Below are 22979 nucleotides of genomic sequence, written 5' to 3' on the forward strand. Positions count from 1 at the left end.
CCACCATGAGGCCGACTGGTGTAATTATTTTTTAAATAATTTTAGACTAAATCATGAACCACCCCTCCAAGTCTTGAAACTCTAGCCCTTACGGTTTCTGAGAAATAAATACTTGAATGGGAGTTTTTTCATTTTCCCATGAAAGTGGATGGGGAAGTTTAATGCACTAATAAATCAATATCAATTAAACTATTTAACGAATCTCTTAGCAAAATACAAGCACACGATTCCCGGTGAAGCCGGTCATTTTGACATATGGCACTAAATTGGGAAAAATAAACTGTGGGAGGAGATGCGATTGAAAATAAACTGCTAGGGCCTCTGGAGGATAACAATAGTCTGGTTGCCCTGTTAGGGCAACCACACTAATTACACACAAGTTGACACAACTCAGTTCTGTTCTGGGTAAATGTTAATGCTAAGCGGCTAATAGGTATCACCTGAATCCAATCAGTTGATGAGAAAAGTTAGAAAAATTAACTTCCCTTTCAGCTGTGACATAATAGGCCTATGTCGTTTAGCAGTTTTAACTCCCTGGCAAAACTGATATCTCTACTCAACTTCCATGACGGTGGAATGTTACATTACTCGTTGTTTATTTCACTCTTATGGTCCTTACCTTTGTTTACTTACAAATATAAAGGAGCTGATATCAAACACCTGACCTGTCTGTCTCCTTCAGGTATGGGCGGGAGGAAGGGAAGAAGGAGGGGGGGGGGCTAGGGTGTGTCGACTGTCTAGATCAGTGGTTTTCAACCTTTTTCATTAGCCTGATAAACCCCTTACTCAGGATAAGGGGGGGGGGGGTTACCAGGCTACTTTTTCATGCCAAGGACCCCTAAATTGATATACATTTGGCCGCGGACCCCCATTTAAAAATGTTTTGTGCCAGGGACCCCCAGAAGCAAAGATATCAGTAAATTTTTGCTTTAAAAAATATAAATATTAAAAGATGTACACTTTTTCAAGGTTTTTCAAAAATAGCAGATCTACAAGCTTGTAGATCTGCTATTTTTTAATAGCCTAAGTGGTTAAAATGATTGTGACGCTATGTTAACTAATTTTGCTGGGGACCCCCTGGTGGTCCCCGGACCACTGGTTGAAAACCACTGGTCTAGATTGAACAGGGCCCTTCAACGTTTTTCAGACCAAGGACCCCTTAGCTGAGAGAGAGATGGAGCAGGGACCCTGTACCCTGCAATTGTGTTGCTAGATTAAACTTTTTTCATATATTTCCTAGATATTTGCATAGAGTGTAACGTTGTGTTGGATTCATGTTAATGTGTATTTTCAGACAGTTTACCACTTAAACCCTCAATACTTAGAAAACTAGTATTTGGTCTGCTCAGGGGTCATCAACATGTCCGTACACGGACAAACGTGCCCGTGGCAAGACCGTGGCACATTTTGTATTTTGGTTATAGTAGGCCTACATATATATTAATGAGCATGACAAGTCATGCTCATTAATATATTGCAGGAGATTTGTTGTATTGGTACCCGTACATGATTACGTCAGGTGAGGATGCAAGACAAGACAGCTATAGTCTAAGTAATAGCTGCCTTATTTTTTTCATTGTTCCACTGGCATACCTTACATTACACCACCTATGCATAGTCTAAGACTTTCTCATCAACATCGAATACTTGTTCACCTTAACGGAAACCACAACTCTTGAAACTAACTACAGTAGCCTACCTTGACAAACAAACAGAAAACGAGTTTAGCTTGTCCATTGTGTCCAATGTGAAATTCAGACAGAGAACTGAGAAAAATAAATAAGTAACTGAAGTCTCAGCCATATGTATTTGTGTACCATACATGGAACTGCGATGTCATCAGAATTCTAAGTATTTGTCTCATTAGCGAGAAATACACAGTGATGGTGAAGAAAGAGAACTTGGAAAGACACTTGCGGACAAACCACAAATCCTTTCACTCGAAATTTCCAGCAAACAGAGAACTGAGAAAAAGTAATAAACTAAGGAACTGAAATTTCAACCATGTGCAATCATCAGTATGTTAATCATAAATCATGTTTTTATTAGTGTGGTTGCCCTAACAGGGCAACCAGACTATAGTAATCCTCACACTTTATTAGTGTGGTTGCCCTAACAGGGCAACCAGACTATAGTACTTGATGAACTTTATTCTTCTTTCTAGATAAACAATACTTTAGACCGCATCTCCTCCCACAGTTTTTATCCCCCAATGTCGTGCCATATCTCAAAATGACCGTCTTGACCTGGAATCGTGCGCTTGTATTTTGCTAAGAGATTGGTTAAATAGTTTTATTGATATTGATTTATTAGTGCATTAAATTTCCCCATCCGCTTTAATGAAAAAGTGAAAAAACTCAAATTCAAGTATTTTTTTCTCTGAAATCGTAAGAGCTAGAGTTACCAGATTTGGAGGGGAGGTTCATAATTTAGTCCAAAATTATTGAAAAAATAATTACACCAATCGGCCACATGGTGGCGCTATAACAGCCCCCTTTACGTTTTGGCCTTTAACTCTTGAACCGTAGGTCGTAAAATCAAAATTTCTTTTCACCTGGATTCCTTGGGTCACGACGCATCTCCCCATATAGGCCACGCACATTTGCGTCTGGATAGATTTTTTGATATTGATTTATTAGTGCATTAAATTTCCCCATCCACTTTAATGGGAATTGCAAAAACTCCCATTCAAGTATTTTTTTTCTCGGTAACCATAAGGGCTACAGTTACATGACTTGGAGGGGAGGTTAATAGATTATTGCAAAATTATTTTAAAAAAAATCACACCAGTCGGCCACATGGTGGTGCTATAACAGCCCACTTTACCTTTTGGCCTATAACTCTTGAACCGTAGGTCGTAAAATCAAAATGTCTTTTTCCCTAGATTCCTTGGGTCATGACGCAACTCCCCATGTACGCCACGCCCATTTCCGTCTGGATAGATCTTCCGCCATTTTGAATTTTCTTCAAAACACACTTTTAGCTCCTCCTCCCACATATTTTGTCCAAATTTCACAAAAACCGGTACACATGATCTCTGGACCCATGCGATAAACGTCTCCAAGCTGAATTTTGATAGTCCTTACGGTTCGTCCTTAAATGGCTTCCAAAGTTAGCGGGAGGGGCCCGTTTTACAAAAAAGGCCAAAAATCACAAACGAAACCTCCAGTCAATCCCAAATTTGAATCACATGTCAAGGGTGGTTTACTCAACGGATCCCCAAAAGCATTTCCACTTTGATCCATAGGGGGGCGCCACAAATGCGCAAAATGTAACGTTTAATGCAAAAACATTATTTCGGGGTGGATCGATCCTCTCAAAATGAAACGCAAGTGATCTCATGAGAGACATGACAATGTAATTGGCGCAGCCTCCGACAGTATTCCTCCCAGCGTATTCCTCGAGTCCCGGCGGCCGCAGCCCACGACCGGCGTCGGCGCAACCACACTTTGCAATTGCCCTGAATTGCGACGCGTCTAGTTAGTGTGGTTGCCCTAACAGGGCAACCAGACTATTGTTCTTGGTTAACTGAAGCACGCAATACTTTGGCACGCTACTCCTCCCACAGTTTATTTTCCCCAATTTAGTGCCATATGTCAAAATGACCGGTATTGATTTATTAGTGCATTAAATGTCCCCATCCACTTTAATGTAAAAGTGAAAAAACTCAAATTCAAGTTTTTTTTTCTCAGAAACCGTAAGAGCTAGAGTTACCAGATTTGGAGGGGAGGTTTATAATTTAGTCCGAAATTATTAAAATAATAATTGCACCATTCGGCCTCATGGTGGCGCTATAACAGCCCCCTTTACGTTTTTGCCTATAACTCTTGAACCGTAGGTCGTAAAATAAAAAAATCTTTTCCCCTGGATTCCTTGGGTCATGACGCAACTCCCCATATAGGCCACGCCCATTTGCGTCTGGATAGATTTTCCGCCATTTTGAATTTTCTTCAAAACACACTTTTTGCTCCTTTTCCTACAAATTTTGTCCAAATCTCACACAAATCGGTACAGGTCATCTATGGACCCATGCGATAAATATATCCAAACGGCATTTTGATAGTCCTTACCGTTCGTCCGTAATTGGCTTCCAAAGTTAGTGGGAGGGGCCCGTTTTACCAAAAATGCCAAAAATCACGAACGAAAAGTCCAATCGATCCCAAATTTGAATCACATGTCGAGGATGGTTTACTCAACGAATCCCCAAAAGCATTTCCACTTTGACCCATAGGGGGCACCACAACTGTGCAAAACGTAACCGTTTGATGCAAAAACATGATTATTTTTGGACCAATCCACTCATGATCTCTGATGACATGTGACAATGTAATTGGCTTGCACAATTAGTGGGAGGGGCCTACAAAAAATGTAAAAGCCTGTGACTTAATTTGGACTAATAAATATTTTAATTTTACAATTCAATTTTTTTTATTATTTAATTGATATTTGTTGTTAATTAAATCTATTAAAATTGTTTAGGAGACATTTGACAGTTCCTGGTTGGAATCTACCTTGCTTTTGTTGTTTATAATAATAATAATAATAATAATAATTATTATAATAATAATAATAATTATTATTATATTATTATTATTATTATTATTGTTGTTTCTTTATGTTCTTTAAGTTTGTGGTTATAACAAACTAAACAAGTACATAGAAATAGTTCAGTAACATTCTTTCTGTAAGATTAATGTAAGGAGCTTTTTCTTCTTCTTAACTTCTTTTAGTCTTTACTAACTCCTTTTTTAGTTACATTTACGTTTGTTTTTATGCTGTTCAATCATGCAGACATTCAGCTTAGTTGGCTGCTGTTTATTTTATTATGATTAACAATATTTGATTATGTATTACATGTATATGATTATTAATATTTTAATACAAATATTATATATATATATATATATATATATATATATATATATATATATATATATATACACTTACAGATAGATGGACAATCTGTGTGTTTTTATGCGGCTGCTCTATCATTCATACATGCATTGTTGTTGTGTTGTGAGCTTGTAGATCGGCTATTTTCAAAGAGCCAATGTATATAGTATGTTTTCATCGATCTGGTTGCTTATTTCTCTCGCACAATGTGGCAACACTGGTGGCGGAATTTAGACCAACGCACCCATGCTCAATGTTGCCATGTCCGCTTATTATAAGCGAATTATGGCTACTTTTTCTTTAAAGTTGCTCCTAAATATTGGTGGTTGCGTCTTTTTGGCCTTTTTTCTTAAAGTGCAGTTTCTTATCGCAAGGCGTTGTGCGCTTGTAGATCGGCTTTTTTCAAATAGCCAATGTATGTGTTTAAAGGGCGAAGGGCTCGCTTCTTTTGGCCTTGTTTTCATAGACCTTGTTACTTGTTACTGTCGCAAAACGTGGCAACCCTCTAACGCCAGCTTCTCCACATGCTGGCTGATATACACATGCCACGCCCCTTCCCCCTCTGCATTCTCAAAGTTAGTTTGTTTTGCCGGTCGGAGACAGAGTGACGAGAGAAATTGCAAACCATAAAACTACATTTACCTTTATATCATATCACTGATCTACATCTTTTCTTCGGAGGAGTTTCATGTCGTCGTCTTTTGTGTGAGGTGAGTAACAATATAATTGTTATATTAAACTATAATCCGTCCACATTAGCCGACATGCTAACTTTCCAAGCTAACGTTGCATCGTCATGGATTGCATCGTCATGGATTGGAACTCCAACCTGGTGTTTGCACTTTTCCCGTTTTGTTCCGTACATCTACTTAAACGTTCACATTTCAAACAAAGTGTTTACCCGAAGGCCACGGATGTTACAAGTATGTACGGCTGCCCAGAAATACCTGCATTTTCCGTATTGTTCAATTAAAAGCATTTTAATCTGATTGGTGGCCATTTTTTCATCGAGGTATATAGTATCGGAGCGTAATACACCTCCCAACCGATAGGGTCACACAGTTGAAAGCATGGGGGAAATGCTGAGAGACTGGCCACCGATCGAATTAAAATGCTTTTTATTGAACAATACGAAACATACTGGTACTTCTGTGGGCCCCTACATAATTGTAACATCCGTGGCCACGAGGTAAGCACTTTATATTTTAAATGTGAACGTTTATGTAGATGTACGGGCCGTAAATGGACAAAGTCCAAACACCAGGTTGAAGTTGATCCATGACTGACATGTTTCTTGGCTAGTTAACTTACGTTTGTTGTCGGTGTCGGTGAGACATCGTCTCACAATCGACCATATATCTGTATCAATTCATTATATATAACACAAAATGCAGCTTTTAATCGACTTTGCATTTGTTTGTTATATATTCTGTTAAAAAAAAAATCTGATTAAGACCGACAGCTAGCCACTAACAGAAATTCTCCTATAGGACTGAAGTGTGTTTGTGTGTGTGTGCGTGTCAATACTGTTTTTTTCAATATTTTTACAGATTGAAAAGTAGCAGATCTACATGTGTGTGTGTGTGAATACAGTTTTTGCAATATTTTTACAGATTGAAAAGTAGCAGATCTACGTGTGTGTGTGTGTGTGTGTGTGTGTGAAAACAGTTTTTGCAATATTTTTACAGATTGAAAAGTAGCAGATCTACGTGTGTGTGTGTGTGTGTGTGTGTGAAAACAGTTTTTGCAATATTTTTACAGATTGAAAAGTAGCAGATCTACAAGTTCACATGTGTACTTATAAATGACTGAATAAATGACCTCAATGGAAAAAGCACATATAAACTACTGAATATAGCAGATGTAGAAGCTCACGTGTAGATCTACATAAGATGTGGTGTGAGCGGCTGTCTATTAAAATCAATAACAAATGTATCTTAAGTTTAACTTTGTCTAAAATAAATATATTTTTAATTCATTTGCAGGTGTGGTTGAGATCCTGTGTGTTGGTGACATCAGACAGACCTCTTCCAGACTAACACTACTGCAAGCCAGGTTTGTTTAACATGCAAAGCTGACACATTTTCAATCATCTAATGTTACCATTATGGCAATGGTCTTGGGGTCAAAATGGCAGATCTACAAGCTCATGCCACTCGGTGCTGTGCTTTGAGCTTGTAGATCTGGTATTTTGTTTTTTTAAGCATGAGGCACTACACTTTCTCTCAGCATTCTATGTACAGTATGTGACTACCTATGCTTCTCGGGGTCCCTGGAAGAACATATTTTGAGATGGGGGTCCGCAGCCAAATACATATCATTTTGGGGGTCATTGACATGGAAAAGTTGGAGCACCACTGATATAACAACATACACATTTGTAATAATCTAATGTTGCCATTATGGAAATGGTCTTGGGGTCAAAATGGCAGATCTACAAGCTCATACCGTGCCACTCGGTGCTGTGCTATGAGCTTGTAGATCTGGTATTTTAGAAAAATTGTGCAAATCTTTGAATATATATTCTATAAATAATTTGAAAAACACGTATGTTGCTATATCAGTGGTGCGCCAACCTTTCCATTTCAAGGACCCCCAAGATGATATGTATTTGTGTACAGTATGTATTTGTGTATTTGTGACAACTAGCCTCTAACAGAAGAATGTAGGACTGAGATGAGGGGTGTGTGTGTGTGTGTGTGTGTGTGTGTGTGTGTGTGTGTGTGTGTGTGCTATACACACACACTCGGTGCCGCGGTATGAGCTTGTAGATCTTCTATTTTTGAATAGCCAAAGAAATCTAAAATTGACACACAGATGCGTCCCCGGTCATAAGGTGTTGAAAGCAGTTACTGTGTTAACCCAGAAGGCGCATACTAGAAGCCCTACATAAGTAACACTGTCTGCATACTGGTACAGTGCTGGTATAGTTGCTGATGCATCTCTGTCATTTTAGATTTCTTTGGCTATTCAAAAATAGCAGATATACAAGCTCATAGTGTGGCACCGTGTGCTACGCTATGAGCTTGTAGATCTGCTATTCTTTTTTAAATCGTGAAAATGTTCCAACATTTTAACCCCGATCTGTGCTTCTGACTGAGGGTCTGTAACAACATACTTTTGAGATGGGGGTCCCAAGCTAAATGCATATATTGGGGCTTCTGGGGTCCCTTGAACAACATATTTTGACTATGATCTGTGCTTCTCGGGGTCCCTGGAAGAACATATTTTGAGATGGGGGTCTGCAGCCAAATACATATCATTTTGGGGGTCTTTCACATGGAATATTTGGAGTTCCACTGATATAGCAACTTATGTTTTTTTCAAACAAATGTAGCAGATCTACAAGCTCATAGTGCAGCACAGAGTGCAGCGCTATGAGCTTGTAGATCTGCTATATATTTTTTAAATATTGATAACTGACGCAAATCTTGGGGGTCCGCAGCCAAATACATATCATTTTGGGGGTCCTTGACATGGAAAAGTTGGAGCACCACTGATATAACAACATACACATTTGTAATCATCTAATGTTGCCATTATGGAAATGGTCTTGGGGTCAAAATGGCAGATCTACAAGCTCATAGCGTGCCACTCGGTGCTGTGCTATGAGCTTGTAGATCTGGTATTTTAGAAAAATTGTGCAAATCTTTGAATATATATTCTATAAATAATTTGAAAAACACGTATATTGCTATATCAGTGGTGCGCCAACCTTTCCATTTCAAGGACCCCCAAGATGATATGTATTTGTGTATTTGTGACAACTAGCCTCTAACAGAAGAATGTAGGACTGAGATGAGGGGTGTGTGTGTGTGTGTGTGTGCTATACACACACACTCGGTGCCGCGGTATGAGCTTGTAGATCTTCTATTTTTGAATAGCCAAAGAAATCTAAAATTGACACACAGATGCGTCCCCGGTCATAAGGTGTTGAAAGCAGTTACTGTGTTAACCCAGAAGGCGCATACTAGAAGCCCTACATAAGTAACACTGTCTGCATACTGGTACAGTGCTGGTATAGTTGCTGATGCATCTCTGTCATTTTAGATTTCTTTGGCTATTCAAAAATAGCAGATATACAAGCTCATAGTGTGGCACTGTGTGCTACGCTATGAGCTTGTAGATCTGCTATTCTTTTTTAAATCGTGAAAATGTTCCAACATTTTAACCCCGATCTGTGCTTCTGACTGAGGGTCTGTAACAACATACTTTTGAGATGGGGGTCCCAAGCTAAATGCATATATTGGGGCTTCTGGGGTCCCTTGAACAACATATTTTGACTATGATCTGTGCTTCTCGGGGTCCCTGGAAGAACATATTTTGAGATGGGGGTCCGCAGCCAAATACATATCATTTTGGGGGTCTTTCACATGGAATATTTGGAGTTCCACTGATATAGCAACTTATGTTTTTTTCAAACAAATGTAGCAGATCTACAAGCTCATAGTGCAGCACAGAGTGCAGCGCTATGAGCTTGTAGATCTGCTATATACTTTTTAAATATTGATAACTGACGCAAATCTTGGGGGTCCGCAGCCAAATACATATCATTTTGGGGGTCCTTGACATGGAAAAGTTGGAGCACCACTGATATAACAACATACACATTTGTAATCATCTAATGTTGCCATTATGGAAATGGTCTTGGGGTCAAAATGGCAGATCTACAAGCTCATAGCGTGCCACTCGGTGCTGTGCTATGAGCTTGTAGATCTGGTATTTTAGAAAAATTGTGCAAATCTTTGAATATATATTCTATAAATAATTTGAAAAACACGTATGTTGCTATATCAGTGGTGCGCCAACCTTTCCATTTCAAGGACCCCCAAGATGATATGTATTTGTGTATGTATTTGTGTATTTGTGACAACTAGCCTCTAACAGAAGAATGTAGGACTGAGATGAGGGGTGTGTGTGTGTGTGTGTGTGTGTGTGTGTGTGTGTGTGCTATACACACACACACTCGGTGCCGCGGTATGAGCTTGTAGATCTTCTATTTTTGAATAGCCAAAGAAATCTAAAATTGACACACAGATGCGTCCCCGGTCATAAGGTGTTGAAAGCAGTTACTGTGTTAACCCAGAAGGCGCATACTAGAAGCCCTACATAAGTAACACTGTCTGCATACTGGTACAGTGCTGGTATAGTTGCTGATGCATCTCTGTCATTTTAGATTTCTTTGGCTATTCAAAAATAGCAGATATACAAGCTCATAGTGTGGCACCGTGTGCTACGCTATGAGCTTGTAGATCTGCTATTCTTTTTTAAATCGTGAAAATGTTCCAACATTTTAACCCCGATCTGTGCTTCTGACTGAGGGTCTGTAACAACATACTTTTGAGATGGGGGTCCCAAGCTAAATGCATATATTGGGGCTTCTGGGGTCCCTTGAACAACATATTTTGACTATGATCTGTGCTTCTCGGGGTCCCTGGAAGAACATATTTTGAGATGGGGTTCCGCAGCCAAATACATATCATTTTGGGGGTCTTTCACATGGAATATTTGGAGTTCCACTGATATAGCAACTTATGTTTTTTTCAAACAAATGTAGCAGATCTACAAGCTCATAGTGAAGCACAGAGTGCAGCGCTATGAGCTTGTAGATCTGCTATATATTTTTTTAATATTGATAACTGATGCAAATCTTTGAATATATATTTTTAAAAGCTAACATTTGTATCTCAAATCATTGCTTCTGGGGAATCAACAAATGTCTTCTAAATCCTAACAGTTTTTTTAAAAATATTTTCTTTGTGGTGTCTAAAATAAAATACTATATTTCTGAACAGGTCCTGTGGGTGGACACTGGACAGCCGTGTTTGAGAGACAGACCCTACCTGACAGACACAACTGCAAGGTTTGTTTAAGTTAACCAACCTAAAATTGTATTGGGGTCATTTGTATCTCAAATCATTGCTTCTGGGGAATCAACAAATATCTTCTAAATCCTAACAGTTTTTTTTTAAACTTAGGTTGCAGTAATATCAGTGGTTCTCAAACCTTTATATGTTTTAATGGACCCCAAAATATGTATTTTGCCGCAGACCCCCAACAAGCTCATAGTGTGGCACAGAGTGCCGCGCTATGAGCTTGTAGATCTGCTATTTTTTGAAAATCTGTGTACATTTTTAACTACATCTGTGTGCCCCGCCATGAGCTTGTAGATCTGCTATTTTTTGAAAATCTGTGTACATTTTTAACTACATCTGTGTGCCCCGCCATGAGCTTGTAGATCTGCTATTTTTTGAAAATCTGTGTACATTTTTAACTACATCTGTGTGCCCCGCCATGAGCTTGTAGATCTGCTATTTTTTTTAAGCCAAAGTATAAAATAATGGTTAAACAGGTTACACAGATCCGTTCCTGGTCTTAATGGGTTAAACAATGATCCAAATGGGTAGATCTTAGCAGAGATGTGGAACTATATACTGAATATAGCAGATCTACAAGCTCACATGTGAGCTTGTAGATCTCTGGAACCATGTGATAAAAAGCATTAAACAGATTGAAAGTATTTGACCAGGAAATAAGCTATAGTTTGACAGAGTGGTTGCTTACTTTGTCCTCAAGTGATAGTGGTATAGTTTTATGTGAATGTATGTAACTTTGTGGTGTCTAAAATACTATATTTCTGAACAGGTCCTGTGGGTGGACACTGGACAGCCGTGTTTGAGAGACAGACCCTACCTGACAGACACAACTGCAAGGTTTGTTTAAGTTAACCAACCTAAAATTGTATTGGGGTCATCACTTTCAATGATTGTATATGCTATCCTGTATGAGTTCTCTTTCCTGATTGGATGAAATTGGTCTCCCAAAATCAACCGACATTATATTTCACAATTGGAATAAATAGTCTCTGCTTGATTTACTATATATTGTGAAGTGCCTGGCGTGCCCGAATTTTTTATTAACCCGTAGAGACCGGGGAGCACATCTGTAATTTTACATTTCTTTGCCTATTCATAAATAGCAGATCTACAAGCTCATAACGCGCCACTGAGTGTCAAACTATGAGCTTGTAGATTTTTGAAAAATCTTGAACATTTGCAAACATTTTTAACTGTCCCTGGAACAAGATATTTTGAGATGGGAGTCCGCAGCCATATATATACATATCATTTTGGGGGTCTTTCACATGGAATATTTGGGTACCACTGATATAGCAACTTTTTCAAACAAATATAGCTGATCTACAAGCTCATAGCGCAGCACAGAGTGCCGCACTATGAGCTTATAGATCTGCTATACATGTTTTTTAATCTTGAAAACTGATGCAAATCTATGAATATATATTTTTAAAAGCTAACATTTGTATCTCAAATCATTGCTTCTGGGGAATCAACAAATGTCTTCTAAATCCTATATTTTTTTTTTGAAAAACTTAGGTTGCAGTAATATCAGTGGTTCTCAAACCTTTATATGTTGAAGGACCCCAAAATGATATGTGTTTTGCCGCAGACCCCCATCTCAAAACATGTTGTTCCAGGGACCCCCCAGAAGCAAATATTTGAGTTAAAAGTGTTCGCTTTAAAATGTATTTTCAATGATATGCACACATTCTCACGATGTCCCAAAAATAGCAGATCTACAAGCTCATAGTGCGCAACACCAGTCGCAAATTCCCTCCTAAACTTAATTGTATTCGCCTGCTGTGTGCAGCAAGCACAGATCCATGCCTGGCCTGGTTGTCTACCCAGGTTTGTGAAATTCATAGGCAGTCAATTGGAATGGAATCTGCCCAAACTGACTGACTGTACTGATACAGAACCTTATACAGGCATATAATGCCACTGTTGGGTGGTGGAAAAATTGTATGTCCTAAACCGTTCCTTAAAAAAGAAGTAATTCAATATGAAAAAAAAAAATAGTTGATCTACAAGCTCACAACGCATCGTATCTCGACGCATTGGGAGCTTGTAGATCTGCTATTTTTACTCTTATAGTGTGATACTCTTGTATAATGAAGTAGGGCAGTGGTTGTCAATCTTTTTAATTTCAAGGACCCCCGTTTGAACAAAATATCTCAAATGTGTTCATGATTGAACGTGCATAATTTGAACATCCCCACTAGGCAGAAAAAGTAATGGCAAAATGGCACTTGACATTTTTCAAATTAGCCTTATGGTGGCGCTATAACAGGCTGATTCGTGCTATTACCTTTAGCTTCCTATAGCTACATCGATATGTGTAAAACTTTGTATGTGCACTCCCTAGAGACCAAGGAAAAACCTATGCCCTGTATTTACCACATCTGCCTTCTATAGCGCCACCAGGAGGGTGACTTATGTAAAACACATTATATGACTAACTCCTTCAGATTTTATCCAAATTTCACACACATCGGTACACATGATCTCTATAGTCCTCTGATCATGACAAATCTGTTTGAATTTTCATATTCCATCCTAATTGACATTAGCATGTCAATTTGCAGGAGCGCTTGTTATGAACAAAATGCTGCATATCGTCGTGAAGGCAGTGTCTGATTGCAGTGGAACTTTGCATGCACATTCCCACTACATTGAGTAACAAATGCCACCCTTTTGTCATTGCCCTATTACCACCAGGAGGCAAATTTTTTCTAAAGTGTTTATATTACTCCTATAAACATCTTCTAAATCAATACACATTATCCCAATAGTCAAGTGATGAAGACAAATCCGTCAGATTTTTTAAATAAAACAAAATAGTTACACCATTACTCTACAGATAAATGGTAACAAAAGTGTTTGCAACACTAAAATTATCAGTTAATGCATGATTTACCCACAATGCTATACCTTATATGAACTTTTGCAGATAAGAGTGGCATTGAATTTCCTGCGCACTTTGATTCTATGGTATTCTCAATGTATATATTTATCTTTTGTATACATATTATGCTTATGAATTACTGTCCCCCTCCAGTTGTACAATTGCAACAAAAAACTAAATTATTTTTTTGTTCTTTCTTTACTAGTGTTCATCAGATCAGGACAGCTCCACTGGTAACTTTTCAATGGTAAGTAAAGTGATTCTTGATGCTTAGAGTGATTTGTGACTAGTAGGACATATTTCAAGGTTGTTTTTGGCTAAAGAGTGGATATTTTAATACAAGTTTAGATCTATAACTTTGTCATCATGCCTCGTCGTGGGAAGAGATCTGATGCAAAAAAGAGAGCCTGGGCTGCTAAGTTGGCCCATACAGATTCAGCAAATAGTTGCACAGAGGTCGAAGGGAAACGAGAGACATTTAGTCCAGCCATGGAGCCTTTGGTAGATACAGCTCAGGAATATCCACAGTCTGATGTTGAAGAACAAGACATTCGTGAGGCCATGGACCTTTCCAACAATGACCCTGTACAACAAGCATGCACCACGCCACCCTCAGTGATATCTGTGCAGGCATCCAAAAGCCAGAATCATAATTCATTTTCATTTCTGTCAAAGAATAAGCAGTGTACATGCATGGCTCTGACATTTCTGGCACACCAGCATGAAGGTCTTGACTTGAAGATGGATGATCTTGACAAGATACTGCACAAGGGAGACTGTCTTTATAAAAGAACAATAGGACAACTAAAAAGACAAAACAATTTTAGGTCATACCAGCTGACAATGGAGGAAATGCCTCTCAATGTGGAAACGGAACACAATAAGTACTCCGTGACAAAATCGAATGTGGATATGGGATATATGAGAGCTGAGGCAGAGCCATACAGACGGCATTGGTGGCTGAAGCTTCAGGAAAGACTTCAGTGTCTGTCTGAAGATGTCAAATATGCACTCCTAACGGTATCACCACACACCATTGCCGTTTTTAGAGACAGGTCTGGAAGATATGGACTGTTTGACTCTCATCAAAGAAGTTCTGATGGCCTACCTTTGCCTGGAGGAAAAGCTCTAATGATGACCTTCACTCGGTTGGATGATCTGTTCGCTAAGATTGACCAGCTAATTGACTTCTCTCACTCAAACAATATTGACAAAATGCAGTTTGACTTCATGCCAGTGACATTTGTACAGACAAATGCTCGGTCACCCCATCTGTCAACAACACAAGTCCATCCTGACAACCTGCATCAAAAAGAGCCTGTCGATCGAACTAGCCAGGAGGAAACAAACACTGGACCTCCAATCACCAAGCATTCTCTGCAGCCAGGCCTTGCACCATCAACACAAGTGAGGTCAGACACTACAGATGATGGCGCCAACAAAGTGAATAAACAACGGAAAAGGAAAATAATGAGGAGACAAACAAAGGATCAACTGCAATTTGATGCCAAGAAAAAACCTAGGACTCCAAGGAAGGATTACATGATCAAATACATTGCCATGAGATGTATAACAAATGAAAAATTCAAGAAACAGCAAAACAAATTCAAGAAGGATTATTTCAACAGGAGATTCAGTGAAGATGAAGAGTTCAGAGGGCAGCATCAGGTCAAGCAGAAGGCATATGGCAAAAGGAGGTTCAATGAAGATGAGGAGTTTAGAGAGAAGGCGGCAGCTTATGGCAAAAGGAGGTTAAATAAAGATGAGGTTAGAAAGAAGCACAATGCTTATGTAAACAAGAGGTTCAGAGAAGATGAGGAGTTCAGGGAAAAGGTCAGGGAACACATGAAGTCCTACATGGCCCGCAGATGCAAAACGGACCCATTCTTCAAGATGCGCCGTGACATCCGACGTTCAATGAGACTAAGAAATAGATACAAGGACTTATGTGATGTCCTGCGCAAACGGAGCATTGCCGTAGAAGCGAATAAAGATTTAGCTACTGCGAGGATAGATTTAGCTCCCGCACCCCAACAGAATGAGCTACTACAAGGCGCTATAGCGAGTTTCCAGAAAGTCATAAAACATGGACCAACTTTTGTTTGCACAACGTGCCATCGGACTCTTTTCTCTGATCAAGTGCGTGTTTGTCATCGGTCAAATTACACGATCAAACCCCGCGTGGTTGCTGCCTGCTTAACAGGCAAATACCTTCATTCGTGTGATGATCAATGTGGAGGGCCGGAAGATTGCACTGTACCCGAAGAAAGGCGAAAAGAGTGGATTTGTCGATGCTGTCACAACAGTGTAGTAGCAGGAAGAATGCCACGCTTGGCTGTCGCAAACAACCTGGAACTTGCACCCATTCCTCCAGAGCTCCGCCAACTCAATGTGCTGGAAAGACAAATATCGGCAATAGACATACCATTTGCCAAGATTCTCACACTTCCTAAAGGCAAACAGAGTGCTATATATGGTGCTGTGGTGTGCGTGCCAGCAGACGTGGAAACCACAGTAAACACCCTACCCAGAAGGCTCGACTCATCCCGTTTGTACAGGGTGAAACTGAAGAGACGTCTGCGGTACAAAGGCCATCATTTGTTTCACACTGTCAATATGACCAATGTCTTACTGGGCTTGAGGAAACTCATCGAGACACACCCCGACTACAAAAACATCACAATCCGAGATGATGAAAATGTGGAGGGCCAGCTTGAAGACCTACCCACTGTTGAACTTGAAGACCTACCCACTGTTGAACAGACAGGCACAGACGAAGTCATGGACAGTTGTGACGACGCCGAAATGATGGAAGTAGCCGATGCGACTGAAACCCTCGACCCATCACGGAGAGTGGATCAACATCCACCCACTGCCCAAGATGAGCAAGATGCGCTGAGACCTGGACATGGCCTGGACAGTTGCTTGGAACCGGATGACATTGGACAAGAGACAATGACATACGGAGATGGCATATTCTGCATCGCCCCAGCTGAAGGAAACAGGCCTGTCAGCTATAGCACAGCCCCTAACCTCGAAGCAAGGGCCTTCCCTACATTGTTTCCAACTGGAGAGAACACGTTGGATCGTAAGAGAAAGCTCAAACTGACACCAAGCAGGTACTTCAACGCAAGGCTTTTCAATGTTGATGATCGTTTTGCGAGAGACCAAAGCTATCTCTTTTTTGCCCAGTTTGTTACAGAGACCCACTTGGCAAAAAACACCATCTCAATTCAATTGAGGAAGGGCAAACCCTTTACCAAGGATGGTCGCAGGATCTCCAACAAGATGTTGCAGGACAAGCATGAAGTTGAGAGACTGGTCAGAAACCGGGATGCAACAAGGTTCATGCAACCCCTTAGGGGGACGCCAGCCTACTGGCAGAAGACCATGTATGATTTGTTTGCCATGGTCCGTCAGTTAGGCCCACCTACCTTCTTTTTGACCTTAAGTGCTGCAGAATTCAGATGGCCAGAGGTCATAACGGCAATAAAAGCACAGCAAGGCCAAATAGTGGATTTTGACAAGCTGGACTGGAATGAGAAATGCGACATCCTCAGAAGCAATGCAGTGACTACCATGCGAATGTTTGACAAGCGAGTTCATTCTGCGTATTCAAAACTGCTGCGGTCTGATGCTCGCCCAATCGGACACGTCATAGACTGGTTCCATAGAATCGAGTATCAAAACCGGGGTTCGCCGCATGTTCACGCCTTAATGTGGGTAGCCGACGCCCCCAAACTTGGAGAAGACTCCGACGAGAAGATATGCGAATTTGCGGACCGCTACATTTCGTGCCAGCTGCCTGATCCAAACGAAAATCCTGTGCTTCACCGAATTGTCCAAGAAGTTCAGATGCACAGCAAAAACCACACAAAGTCCTGTAAGAAAGGTAACAAGACATGCAGGTTTGGATTCCCCAAGGCACCAGTGGACACAACCTGGTTAACTAACCCAACGCCAGTTGATCCAATGGAGGAAGTCACGGATGAAGAAGAAAGGGGCGCAACAGGAGGAAATGAAGGAGCAAACGAAAGTGCAAAGAAGAGTACAGAAGGCATAGGCAAACAACAGAGGGCAAGAGCACAAGCTGCTTTGGCCAAACTCAAACCTCTGTATGATCTACTTCTGGACTTGCCATCAGAACTGACCGACCTCTCAGAGTTGCTGGCAAAGTGCAATTTGACTCACGAAGAGTACGACAGCTATCTTGAAGACTTGAGGAATGTCCAGGTCCTCTTGATGAAGCGTGGAGTCAAGGACTGCTATGTGAACAACTACAACCCAGTTTTGCTGGAGGCCTGGAATGCCAACATGGATATCCAGTTTGTCCTGGACCACTTTGTTTGCATCTCATACATGCTGTCCTACATATCCAAGGCCGAACATGAGATGGGTGAGCTTCTGAAACAAGTAGTCGAAGGCATAGACCCCACAAAAGTGACCGAAAGGGGTGCAATGAACGAACTTGTTCACGCATATGTGAAAAACAGACAGGTTAGCTCTCAGGAGGCAGTGGCCCGAACTTGCAGCTTGCAATTGAAGAAATGCTCCCGCGAAGTTGTCTTCCTCCCGACGGATGACAATGCAATGAAAATGAGCCTCCCGCTCAGCTTGCTGCAGAAAAGACCAGCCGATTCGAACCAAGTGTGGATGTCAGGGCTTCTTGACAAATACAACGCCAGACCCAAAACACTGGTGTTTGACAACATGTGTCTAGCAGAATTTGCATCCGAGTACAGGATTGTGTACGGTAGCGAAGCAAAAAAGCCAGATTGCCTGAAGCTGTCTGACAACATGGGAACCATTAAGAAGCGCTCGACGGATGGCCGACCCGCGGTTATCAGATACGCGAAATTCTCGGAACAGAAGGACCCCGAGAAATACTTCGGCAACTTGCTGAAGGCTTACCTTCCGCATCGCTATCAGACCACACTGAAAACCGCAATCTTCCCCACCTACAAGGAGTTCTACGACTCTGCGTCTGTGAAAATACCTGGACAAAAATGGACATGCCGCGCAAATGCCATTGTTGATGAGAACAAAATGAGGTATGAAAAACACAGCAAATCGATGGAAGAAGCATTAGAGGAATTCATGAAGCATGGCCCTGCGGAAGATGCGTGGGCCAACATTGCCCCAGAAAATGAGCTCGAGCGGATGGAATGTCTTGCCGAACAAGATCAAGATCCACAGGCAGACGACGAACAAGACGACGTCCCAGAGTTCAGTTGTCAAGAGGTGGGTACAATTGTTGGTCACAGGGTATCGGCTCCGCAAATGAGCCTCGATTATCTGCGTTCAATGTGTCGAAACCTCAACCGGACTCAAGCCTCCATCTTTCACTCTGTACGTGAATGGTGCTTCAAGAGCGTACTCGACCAGAAACCCGAACCCTTCTTCTTCTTTGTCACTGGGGGTGCTGGAACTGGCAAATCACACCTGATCAAGTGCATCTACGGTGAGGCAACACGGATTCTCCGTCGACTCCCAAGACTGTTTGAGGAGACGGATGCATCCATGCCCACAGTGCTGCTGTCTGCGTTTACAGGAACTGCGGCATACAACATCGCGGGAAACACACTGCATTCCCTGTTGAAGTTGCCAAGAAAACTGAAACCACCCTACATAGGACTGGGAAACAAATTGGATGACGTGAGGGCAAAGCTGGGAAATGCGGAGATCATCGTCATAGATGAGGTGTCGATGATTTCAAAGGCTATGTTTATCTACATCCACTGGAGACTGCAAGAGATTAAAGGCAGTAAGAGGCCATTCGGCGGCATGTCGGTACTTGTAGTAGGCGACTTTTACCAGCTCCCTCCAACGTCAAGTGGGAAACCGCTCTGTGTGCTCGAGGAAGGCCAACCGGACCTTCTGCTCGAACACTTTCAGATGATCACGTTGACCGAGATCATGCGACAGAAAGATGATCTGCCCTACGCAGAGCTTCTGAATAGGTTGAGAGTCAAAGCGAAGAAGGATCCGCTGAGTGACACAGACAAAGCACTCCTTGCTCAGAGAGTGACTGTGCGTGACCGTTGTCCTAAGGATGTTGTGCACATCTTCGCAACCAACAAAGAGGTGTCCGAACACAACGCCAAATCTTTGTCTGCGCTCCACAGCCACATCGTCAACATACCCGCGGAAGACTACAAGCAAGTCCATAACCACAAGACTCGCCTTGCCAGTCCCTGTACAGGAGAGCAGAACGATCTTCTTGACAACTTGCAGGTTGCAGAAGGCGCCCCAATCGTGATCATCAGGAACATAGATGTGGAGGATGGCCTTGTGAACGGGACATTTGGCAAGATGGCTAGTGTAGAGATGCACGTAAACGAGGACGGGAGTAGAGTAGCCAAGCTTTGGCTTGTAGTAGACAAGCCTGAAGCAGGACAGAAATACCGGAAAACTACACCTGGCAGTACACAAGTGTACGTCGAGAGATATGAGGAACACCTGAGCAATAACACGCTTCGTAGGCAATTTCCCATCAAGTTGGCATATGCTTGCACAGCTCACAAAGTCCAAGGCATGACTACACAATCTGCTGTGGTTTCCTTGAAACGGATCTTCCAACCAGGCATGGCCTACGTTGCCCTCAGTAGGACAACGTCATTGCAAGGATTGCACATCATTGACTTCGATGCAAAGAAAATCTATGCTGATCCTGCAATCACAGCTGCCCTGGAATCCATGAAGACCGCCTCACTGGACAGTGTTATGCCACTGTTGAAGTATCGAGAGACGACAGGCCAGGCGCAAACACTCGCGATTGTCCATCACAACACGCAAAGTTTACCGGCACACATTCAGGACATCAAAAAACATCACAAACTGACCCATGCAGATGTCCTGTGCTTGACCGAGACGCATCTCACCGGCTCCTTTGTGGCTGACAGTCTCCAATTGGATGGATACACCATGTTCAGCCGCAACAAGCACATCTCGTACACCAGCCGTCCTGAACGTGCAGAACAGAATGGCGGTGGCGTCGCTGTGTATGTGAAGGACCATTTCCAGGCATGTGAAAAGCGTTACCTACACAATGTGACAAACCTCGAGTTTGTGGTCGTCAAGATAGAGTCCCCTGTCAAGCTTCTGATCGCTGCAGTGTACAGACCACCACGTTACGATGACCCGTTCATGGAAAATCTGAAGGCGCTTCTGGACTCCTTAGAAGTGATGGACCACCATCCCATCGTAGTCTGTGGTGATTTCAACGAAAATCTACTGGCCAGTGTAGGTACTCCGATAGCGATGCTGCTCGAGTCCAGAGGATACACACAACTGATCAAGGAGAAGACTACTGACAAAAACACGCTGTTGGATCACATTTACATCTCAAGACCAGAGCAATGTCTACAGTCTGGAGTACTACGTACGTACTACAGCTACCATGATCCTGTGTATTGCGTATTATCCTCCGATCAGGACTAGTGCACAGCCTGCAAGACAAGCTTGCAAACACTGGAACCATGTAGACCTTAGTTTCAAGGACATCGTTCTCTTTCCCACCAAACGCATTCTGACCTGCTCTTATATATCACATCTGCCGCACTCAATAACAAAAGGATTGCGAACAATGGAACCTCTTGATCACCAACCCTGTCATTGGATATATCACTGGAACATGTGAATGAGCTGCCCAAATAGTGGTCACCAGAGATGATCGTTTGACGGTATGAACTATTCATAGCCAACGCTACATCATTCTCTGGTGCCACTCCAGCGCAAAGTCTCATCTGCCACACTAAATAACAAACGGATTGCGAACAATGGAACCTCTTGATCACCAACCCTGTCATTGGATATATCACTGGAACATGTGAATCAGCTGCCCAAGTAGTGACCGGGCCTCATCGTAGCCGCACCTATACTTTGGAATCTCCCATTACGCAGCAGCCAAATCTCACCTTTTTTCTCTTGTCGCTAGTATTATTCATATTGTAGCATTGTTTTGTCTTTTTTCATAATTACTGATTGTGAAGCATTTGTTTGAAAAGAACACTAACACTTGTTTCCCTGTTTTTCAGAAGCCGTCCAGCACTGATATTGTTTTTGCCTTTAACCTTTTTCTACATTTCAGGAATGTTCTTTGTGAATAATTGTCATATTTCTAATTGTCATTTATGTTGTGGCTCGTGAACCGGTAGTACCCAATTTCTATAAACACAATATTGGCCATCCCTGAATTTAATAACAAACTCACACATAAAATAATCAATTCTAAAAAATGCATAACAAACTATTTTGGATTGTATACTGCCTTTTCATGACCCACTACCTTATATTTACATGTGCATGTTGTAAATGTTTTAACTCACCATTTGTTTTTAGGGCTGTAAGACTGTAACACTTATTAGGACTAAATTATTTTTTAATAAATGTTGTCAAAAATTTTAATTTTATTCAAACAGCCAATATACAAGCATTAAAATAGGACTTAATTTCTTAATTAAACTAATAAATGTAATCCCAAAATAATTATGGAAAATGTTACACATTGATTCATTGATAAATACAAAATTAGATATCTACAAAATACACTTTGAGATAATTCACTTAATCAATATAGTTGCAGCCCTAAAAGTTTTACTTATTTTTCAGAATGTTACATTTATTAGTTTGTTTAATATATTTACCAGGAGCTTGCTTGATCGCCTTTTTTAACAAAGGGGTCGGTGCAAGAATTTTTTCCCCGTGCACTCCTAAATTGGCTGAAATAGGAGGCGGGTTTTTTGCTTCACCCTGGAAAATATTGAAATTACTTAAAGGTTAGAATATAATTTTGGACAATAACAAAGTAGTAATAATAATAACCATTATAGCATCAATAATATATCTGTCAATAATAAACTGTTTACAGGCATTGTAATAGTTATCATAAAATATAATTGTTTAATTGTCACTAATAACTCATATTAACCTATATATAGAATCATAAAATATGACCATAATTACATATATAATCATAATAACTATAGTAAAAATAATTGATAGGACATTATACCAAATATATTAATGGTGTTGCTTACAGTAAAGGTACCAATAATACAATTGTGTTAATAAATACTTTAAACTATATCTGCTCTGCTTTGTCTCTACTTATTTTTCTTTTTGCCATGTGTTTGAAAAGTGAATCTATATGTTTGGTAATGTATTTAGTCACATGTATTTAACATTTACAATGAATACAGATGTGTGTTTTTAAATTTTTTATTACTATTCACAATCAGAAGGGTTCTTCACTACTAAAGCTGAACAAAAAGGGAAACTTTGGAATGTAACATCTCATTAATGCCTAAACCCATACACATATG

At 40.8% G+C, this 22979-nt stretch overlaps 1 protein-coding gene and 1 long non-coding RNA gene across 2 annotated transcripts in view; both read left to right on the plus strand.

Moving 5' to 3' along the window:
• zbtb7c (zinc finger and BTB domain containing 7C) overlaps nt 1-22979 on the plus strand; it is a 400030-nt gene that overhangs the window by 56466 nt on the left and 320585 nt on the right. The window lies entirely within an intron of this gene.
• On the plus strand, nt 5481-22731 carry LOC308078410. Its single transcript, XR_013932513.1, has 6 exons — nt 5481-5603; nt 6879-6948; nt 10689-10756; nt 11539-11606; nt 13862-13903; nt 21693-22731. It is a non-coding gene; the product is annotated as an uncharacterized lncRNA (long non-coding RNA).

This window comes from Gymnoscopelus braueri (genome assembly GCF_963280865.1).
Source record: "Gymnoscopelus braueri genome assembly, chromosome: 22".
NCBI lineage: Eukaryota > Metazoa > Chordata > Actinopteri > Myctophiformes > Myctophidae > Gymnoscopelus > Gymnoscopelus braueri.